Genomic DNA, 8,471 nt, shown 5'->3' with positions numbered 1-8,471 from the left:
CGTACCACAGTGGGGCGTCTTCCTTTGGGCATGGAAACGCCTCCACCCATCTAGAAAATTTGTCCACAAACACCAATAGGTATTTGTATGGGCCCCTCTTAGGTAGATGTGTGAAATCTACTTGCCATTGTTGCAATGGGCCCTCTGGCAGAGGGAGCTGTTGATGCGACGCCAAAGGTTTAGAACAATTATTCATAGCACAAACCATGCACCTGTCTAAAGTGGAATTAACATATGTGGCTAAATGTTGGATGCACAAAAATTGGTCATTTCATCCAATACCCCTCTTCGGCCGCGGTGTGTGACACCATGAAACTCTCTTACCAAGAACGGGCACAGGAGGCTGGCACACACACACGGCCGGAAGAGTCAACCAAAATACCGTCGTCATTCTTTGACGCTCCCTCAGAGATCCAAAACACCACATCCGCTTCTGTAGCAGCCGCCTGTATAGCACAAATATCTATGTCAGGTAACATATTACTAGTCATAACAGATGTCGAAACAGCAGAGACCGACAACCATGATGGCATCAATCCAGATGCTGCAGCAGTTTTGGCTGCATGGTCAGCTAAAGTGTTACCTCTAGCCTCAAGGGTATCAAGGACAGAATGGCCCTTAGTTTTGATGATGGACAACAAACTAGGAAGACGACAGGCCTGTATTAAGTCTTCGTATGGTACAAAGGACACGAGGCCAACATCATCCTTGTGTAAGGCCCATAGCGAGTCAGGGAGAGCTGTAAGGGAAGGACAGTCAGGGCCGCTGCTGTGAACACAAGAAACATTATGAGGAACTATAAGGCCTTGGACGGCAACCAAGGGCGCTGAGGGAGAGGAAGTAGTTTCAACCACAAGCTGTGACCCTGCAAAGGATAGAGACAAACACAGTTTGGACATCAAGTCTCTACCAAGCAAATTAAAAGGAGAGTCAACCATGAACACAAAACGATGCTTAAATTTACAATTTGGATCATCCACACAAAAGACAACAAAGGGAGGAGTCATAGGACTCCTGAAGGGCACCCCATCGATTCCCACAGAGCTAACAGATGATGATGATATAGGCCCATTATACATAGACCCCAAAGAAGACAACGTAGCCCCAGTATCCAACAGAAAGGGGTACGTTTGCCCATTCACATGTAACTCAATGAGTGGCAAGTCACGCCCTGTAGGGGAAGCAAAACAAAGAGATAAAAGTGCGGAATTTACAACTTCAGTGGGGTCAGAACTCTGTGGGCTGCCCTATTCTTGAGGACGGTAGACAGGCTGCTGCGCGTAGCCCCTAGGTTGGTAAGGAGCCTGAGGCTGTTGCTGCTGACTGCTAGGCTGTGCATACATCTGCGCATACATCTGTGGGGACCCTCTCGGGGGCTGGGGTTGCCCCGCCCTTGCCTGCTCATTGGCCCTGCGCTTGTTACATTCTCTAGCCCAATGCCCAGGCTTGTTACAATAATTACACCTTCCTGGCTTTCTGCCCTTCTTAAATCCTCCTTGTGTACCTGGTGCATAGCCACCAGCTACAGACACACATACAACGTTGCGTTTTCCTACCTCAGGGAACATACCATCACTCTCTAAAGTTCTGATTTTGGCCCCCGCATCTTTAACCTTCAGGTTATGTCTGTCACACAGATGGTGCTTCAGAACATCCTTGTGGGTTGGAAGGCAGTTGGACATAAAGGTAGATATGAACATCGGGTTGGGCTCATTACTGTCCAGCTTCAGTCCGCCCACAACCTTCCACACGTCCGAAAAACGGGTGAAAAAGCATGCAACAGTCTCATCCTTGCCCTGTTTACAGTTAGTGACTTGTGACAGATCACGGTTGGAAGATTTCAAATCCAAAAGATACTTTTTTAATTGTACACTCAGTTGGCTCATCATTTCTTCCGGATCATCACGCCATGCAAATTCAATAACTGTCCTTTTCCTGCTAGTCTATCCTTGCCCGATTCCTTCTGTTAAATCCTCGCGCTTAACTACGTCAAATTTCGGTGCGAGAACAGGTACTGCCTTAATTACAGCGTTCTCATCGTAGGCTGCGCCTAATTTGCTATGCAGAATGAATCTATAATCAGCCCCAACTAATTGACAGTGGCGCGAGCATCTGATTAACATAAGGCGGCGGTTTCTCGTCACACGGTTTAGACATTGTCAATGGTTTGTCTTTATAATTTTTCTGTTTTAAAAACTGCTTTTGGAACATACGCATTCGTCTTTTCCCTCCAAACCTCTGCCATTTTATACCACACGTCATAGCCTCCTCTCATATAATTATAATCCCAATCAGGGTCGCCCTCACCTCCATATACTAAATTGTAAACTGTTTTCATATGACTTGGGTCGAAAGTGCCCTCACGCGGATAATCTCGCCACTGGGTACCCGCTGTCCATCCCGCCAAATTATCAAGATATGGAACCGTGTAGTATCCCCAACCACAACGTTCCATCCATGCTTTGGGTGTTTCAGAGGGTTCAGGTTTAGGATATGTTTGTCCCATTCTGACCACTGATGACTCGGACACGTACTATAACAAGTCAATCTAGTCTGAATTTAATCAAACACGATACAATTGACTTACGCGGATACATCTACTCAGGTAGTGAAACTATACTTTCTCTTACCTGGTCAGATGTATCCCGGACGAGCCCCCAGAACTGTAAGAACTTCTCTTCTTCAGTGTATGCGTCCCCCTGTGTCCGTTCATCAGCAGTACAGAACAAATTCAGCCGCCTGGAAGCAGCAGTCGAAACAAACCACACGAGTGAAATCAAATCTGGTTTATTCAGAATGCAGCTTAACACAGAGAGGAAAACCATCAGCTTATATAGCCCTTATGGGGCGTTGACCTCTATTGCATAGCTGGACATGCCTCAACTGCCCACTACGGAGAGGACAAAAGACAACTCCATATATGGGTTGAAGATTCACAAAACTAGCAGACTAGAGACAAAGCAAGTCTATATAAGGAATGAAAGACTACAGAGTTAGTAGAGTAACCTGAAACTATACCTGCAGGGTGAAAAGGGACTAGAACAATTATCATACTTTGCTCACACACACACAGTAATAGAGAATTAATTCTCTCAATAAGTAGTGAAGAAAACCAAAAAGCTTACAGCACCTGGTAATCTTAGGCAGTCTCCCATCCAAATACTAACCAGATCCACCTCTGTTTAGCTTCTGAGATCAGATTAGGTAAGGCGTGAACAAGGTGGTATGGCCATAAGCGAGTGCTGCTGCAAAAAGCCCCTTATTTTAAGATGAGGCACCGTGAAAGCCATCATAATAGATCATTAATGAAGGAAACACAAATAAATACTTTAAAATAAGGTACATTAAAGTCAAGAGCATTTACTTTTTGAACACAGTTGAATTAAATAAGCAGTAAGGGAAAGCAAAGAGGTGTTCAAACACTGGCCACACTAAGGGCCAGTGTTTTAGATAAGTATTGAAGAAAACCAAAAACGTAAAGCACCTGGTAATCTTAGGCAGTCTCCCATCCAAGTACTAACCAGGCCCAACTCTGCTTAGCTTCTGAGATCAGACGAGTTCAGTTGTGAACAGGGTGGTATGGCTGTGAGCTAGACTTGCTCCAAATAGCCCCCTATTTTAAGGTGAGGCACACTACATGCCATCATACTGGATAAGTAATGAAGGAAACACAAAAGCTATTTCAAAATAAGGTACATTAAAGTCAAGAGCATTAGATAAGCAGTTAAAAACAGCCAACCGCTGTTTAAACATCAGCTACTGAATTAAGGCAAATGAATTAAATAAGCAGTAAGAGAAAGCAAAGAGCTGTTTAAATTTTGGCCACTCTAAGGGCCAGTGTATTAGATAAGTAGTGAAGAAAACCAAAAAGCTTACAGCACCTGGTATTCTTAGTCAGTCTCCCATCCAAGTACTAACCAGGCCCAACATGCCTTATCATTTGAGATCAGACCATATCAGGCGCAACTAAGGTGGTATGGCAAGATTTATGTCAAAAAGCGGCCTATTTAAAGGTGAGCCACCTTTAAAGCCAGCATGCTATAGAAGTATTGAAGAAGAGACAAAAGCTATTTAAATAATAGGCACCTTAAATTCAAGTGTAAAAGATAAGTATTGTCAGGGTTAGGATTATGGTTAGGGTATAAGATAAGTAAGGTCCCTCTAAGTCTAAGGCCATGGTCCTCAGTCGGACAAGGGTGGCTTGCCCCCTTCAGGTTGTTGGGGAGCTCCTGCCTCAGGTGGAGGAGTTTAAGTATCTTGGGGTCTTGTTCACGAGTGAGGGAAGGATGGAACGAGAGATTGACTGACGGATCGGTGCAGCTTCTGCAGTAATGCGGTCGCTGTACTGGTCTGTCATGGTGAAGAAGGAGCTGAGCCACAAGGCGAAGCTCTCGATTTACCGGTTGATCTTCATTCCTACTCTCACCTATGGTCATGAGGTTTGGGTCATGACCGAAAGGATGAGATCCCGGATACAAGCGGCCGAAATGAGTTTCCTCCGTAGGGTGGCTGGGCGCTCCCTTAGAGATAGGGTGAGGAGTTCAGTCACTCGGGAGGAGCTCGGAGTAGACCCGCTGCTCCTCCACATCGAGAGAGGCCAGCTGAGGTGGCTCGGGCATCTGTTCCGGATGCCTCCCGGACGCCTCCCAAGGGAGGTGTTCCGGGCATGTCCCACCAGAAGGAGGCCCCGGGGAAGACCTAGGACACGCTGGAGGGACTATGTCTCTCGGCTGGCCTGAGAGCGCCTAGGTGTTCCCCCGGAAGAGCTGGAGGAAGTGTCTGGGGAGGGGGTAGTCTGGGCGTCCCTGCTTAGACTGTTGCCCCCACGACCCGGCCCCGGATAAGCAGAAGAAGAAGAACAAGAAGAAGAAGTATAAGATAAGTAGTGAAGAACACCTAAAGTGTATTAAAGATCAGCTTCCACTAAAGGCCAGTGTATTAGATAAGTAATGAAGAAAACCCAAATGCTATTTAAAGATCAGCTACTCTAAAGTCAGGTGTAATGTATGAGTATTGAAGGACACCAATAAGCTGCCTTAAACATAAGCTACCCTAAAATATATATTTTTAATTAGGTACTAAGGCAAAGCCAAAAGGCCAGTGTATTGGATAAGTATTGAAGAAAACCCAAAAGCTATTTAAAGGTAAGCTACCCTGAATGGCAGTGTATTAGACAAGTAATGAAGAAAATACAAAATGTATTTAAATAATAGGTACCTTAATGTCCAGTGTAAAAGAGAAATAGAGTCAGGGTTAGGGTATTAGATAAGTAGTGAAGAACACCCAAAGCTTATTAAAGATCAGCTACCATTAATAATAAAGAAAACTCAAAGCTTATTGAAGATCAGCTACCACCAAAGCTACCACCTAATACACTAGATATGTAGCAAAAAATAGCCAAATGCTTTTCAAGATCAACTACCCTAAAGACAGAGGTATTAAATAAGTACTGAAGAACATCAATAACCTACTTTAAGTATCAGCTACCCTAAAATCTCTTTGTATTAGTTATATAGTAAGGAAAAGCTAAAAGCTGTTTTTTAGCCACACTAAAGGACAGTGCATTAGATAAGTAGTGAAGAAATGGCAAAAGCTGTTTAAAGATCAGCTTACCTAAAGGCCAGTGTGAGAGATAAGTAGTGTGTAGGAGCTTAAATGCTAGTAAGCTACTTACTACATAATTTGTTTTATTTTTTATGTGTTATTGGAGATGACCCCATCTAGTGGCTCAGGTGGAGATGCTCGACCTCTAAGATAAAAGATCTGTGAAGTCACCTGAGGGTGTGGCTACACAGGAAGTGAAAGTCTTTTACCTCATGGTCTGACTCGTTTACTCAGTCTTCAGTCTGCTTTATATCTTTGTAGTCCTTTACTCTCTTGAGATTTTGTTTTTCATTTTTCCATTTAAATTTTTTTATTTTATTTTTTTTAATTTTTGCATTTAATAAATGTTACTTCTTTGAATGGATCAACTACATGGACAATGGGTTATATTGTGAGGATCATGCTTTTTCCACCAAAGTGGATACCACTACATAAGTCAAAGTCTTCTCTCCACAAGCTGAAGACCACAAAGGAAATGTGCTTGCAATTGAAAGGGATGGATATCAATGAGCACATGGCATGGACTGTTTGTTTGTACTGCATGGTATGTAGAGCTTCATGCATTTTTTTAAATTAAGCCATTGAACTTCTAGAAGAGGAAATCTACTATAAGAAGAGTAGATAATTAGAGGATCTTCACATCAGTTCTATTGTGTTGATCACAATTCCATGTGATTATCTAAAACGCAAATATGAATAATACTACTAAAGGGTTTGGTGGTAGTAGCAAAGAAAAAGTCTAGTGTAATCACTCAAGCACTGTTGTGGATCTAGATGAGAAAGGACATAAATCTAAGTAAAAAAAAATGCAAGAAAAGGAAAGCTTGCCTAGTTAACCAAAAGAAAAAAACATAATGATTGAACTCATGGAAGATACTACCTGTGTGGCAGAAGTGAAAGAAATTTTGTGCAAATTTATGCATCTATTGGAGGATTTTAAATCTCTACACGAGACTTATCAGAAAGTGTTAGCACAAGCTTTTCAAGATGAGGCTGAATGGTTTAAACCCAAAATGGCTTTAACATTTTTCTCTCTTGTGTTTCTGAATGGTTATCTGGAGTGTCTAAAGCTGTTTAACCCCATGAAATTGAAGTTGCTCTCAAGGACAGCATATCCCAAGTCTCCAGTTGTGACTCAAGCAAAAACATCAACTGGAGGATAGAGAAGCTGAGTTGGATACAGAGTGACAAACATTAAAGAAAAAATTTGAAGTTCAGGAGCTTGAAGCCTTAAAAACTTAGTTTTGATGTCAGATTGGAAGCCAGGAGAATCAGCAGGAGCAGCAGCCTCGCTTATCAAGTTATGGTCAAGATGACTTAAATGCCTATGTAGCTGAAATGTCAAAGAGTTATGCTTCAAAATTCCTTTTATAAGACAAGATCTCTAAAACCCTTTCTGAGGTACAGACCCCAAGCGTTCGACCTAAGGATGGTGTTCAACCAAATTCTGTGCCTCTGAAAATTAATTATCCAAAGTGCGGTCAGTAAGAAAACCGAAGCTGTTCTAGTCACTAGTCAGCTTAATGTACATGTTCAGACAGAGTCATCCAATATGTTGTGTGTATCTGAGAAATCTTCTGATCAGTGCATTCAGTCCAATAATGAAAGTACAAGTTCTGATACAGATCATGGCAGTTTAGTCAACATCCTCCAAAGCCGAAACAACATAACATCTCTTTTAGTAAAGCAGCATCAGCTCACAAGTCTCCCTCAGAGATATAGCCCAATCTTTGATGGTGATATACTGAAGTACAGACCATTCATAAGAGCTTGTGAGTATGGCATTGGGCTAAAAACAGACAGTAGTGCTTATCGGTTGTACTTTCTTGACCAGTACACTTGTGGTTTCCTTAGAGATCTGGTGAGGAGTTGGGACTCCAGACAAAGGATATAAAACTGCAAGAGATTTGCTTCAAAAGCATTTCGGAGATGAGTTCACTATGTGTTTTGCTTGCATGAAGAAAACTTTGGAATGGCCTGCAGTTAAAGTTGAGGACATTAAATATTTACAAGCTTTTGCAATATTTTTGAGGAGTTGTTGTAATGCAATGCAGGACATGAAATACTTGCATAAAAATTACTTGTCATTCAACTTGAAAGTCCTAGTAATAAAACTTCCCTTTAAACTGAGAGAAAGATGGAAATCATATGTGTGGGAATCTCAAGAGAACCAGAACAATAGGCCTCAATTTAAAGATCTTGTCCTATTTGTGGAAAAGCAAGTAAGGATGGCGTCAGATCCAGTATTTGCTTACTGCTTGCTAAAGTCAAACTCAAGTCTGGTGGAAATACATTTGCAACTAGTGTATCCACTACAACCTCCCAGTCTTTTAAAGGTAACCACTCACAAGCCACATGTCCTCTCTGTAGAAGCAATAATCACATGTTGGAACGCTACAAGATTAGATTAGACGTCCTTAAAGAATAGGGAATCTGTTTTGGTTGCCTGCATCAAGGTCATATTAGAAAATGCTGTAGCCAAAGACTCAACTCTACAGTGTGTTCCAAACAGCACCCAAGCGGCCAGAAGGAGACATTGAGCAAAATCCAAAAGAACATTGCATGTTGTGCACCTTTTTGGTGCTGTTTGATCTTCCAGCTGTGCAAGCTTTGCAGAAGACAACAGTCACATGAGACCACAGGTAACGATAGAGTGTTTCATAAATTTTACATCAACGGTTTCCTAGTGTCCGTGCCCACAAGATCAGATCTAGTAGATTTGTGCAACATGAGAGAATTTCAACTTACCAAATGGGTGAGCAACAGTACAACTGTCCTGTCTTCTGTTGAAGAGGAACAAAAAAGGGAAAGATATTAGGTCCTTAGACATGGACAAAGACAAACTGCCAACTGAACATGCATTAGGC

At 42.3% G+C, this 8,471-nt stretch overlaps 1 pseudogene; it reads right to left on the bottom strand.

Moving 5' to 3' along the window:
* Positions 1-3,472: 3,472 nt before the first annotated feature.
* Positions 3,473-3,591, bottom strand: LOC122353444 (annotated as a pseudogene).
* Between the last annotated feature and the right edge of the window lie 4,880 nt (positions 3,592-8,471).

This window comes from Puntigrus tetrazona, chromosome 10, assembly GCF_018831695.1.
Source record: "Puntigrus tetrazona isolate hp1 chromosome 10, ASM1883169v1, whole genome shotgun sequence".
Taxonomy (NCBI): domain Eukaryota; kingdom Metazoa; phylum Chordata; class Actinopteri; order Cypriniformes; family Cyprinidae; genus Puntigrus; species Puntigrus tetrazona.
This window is presented reverse-complemented; position numbering and strand designations above follow the sequence as displayed.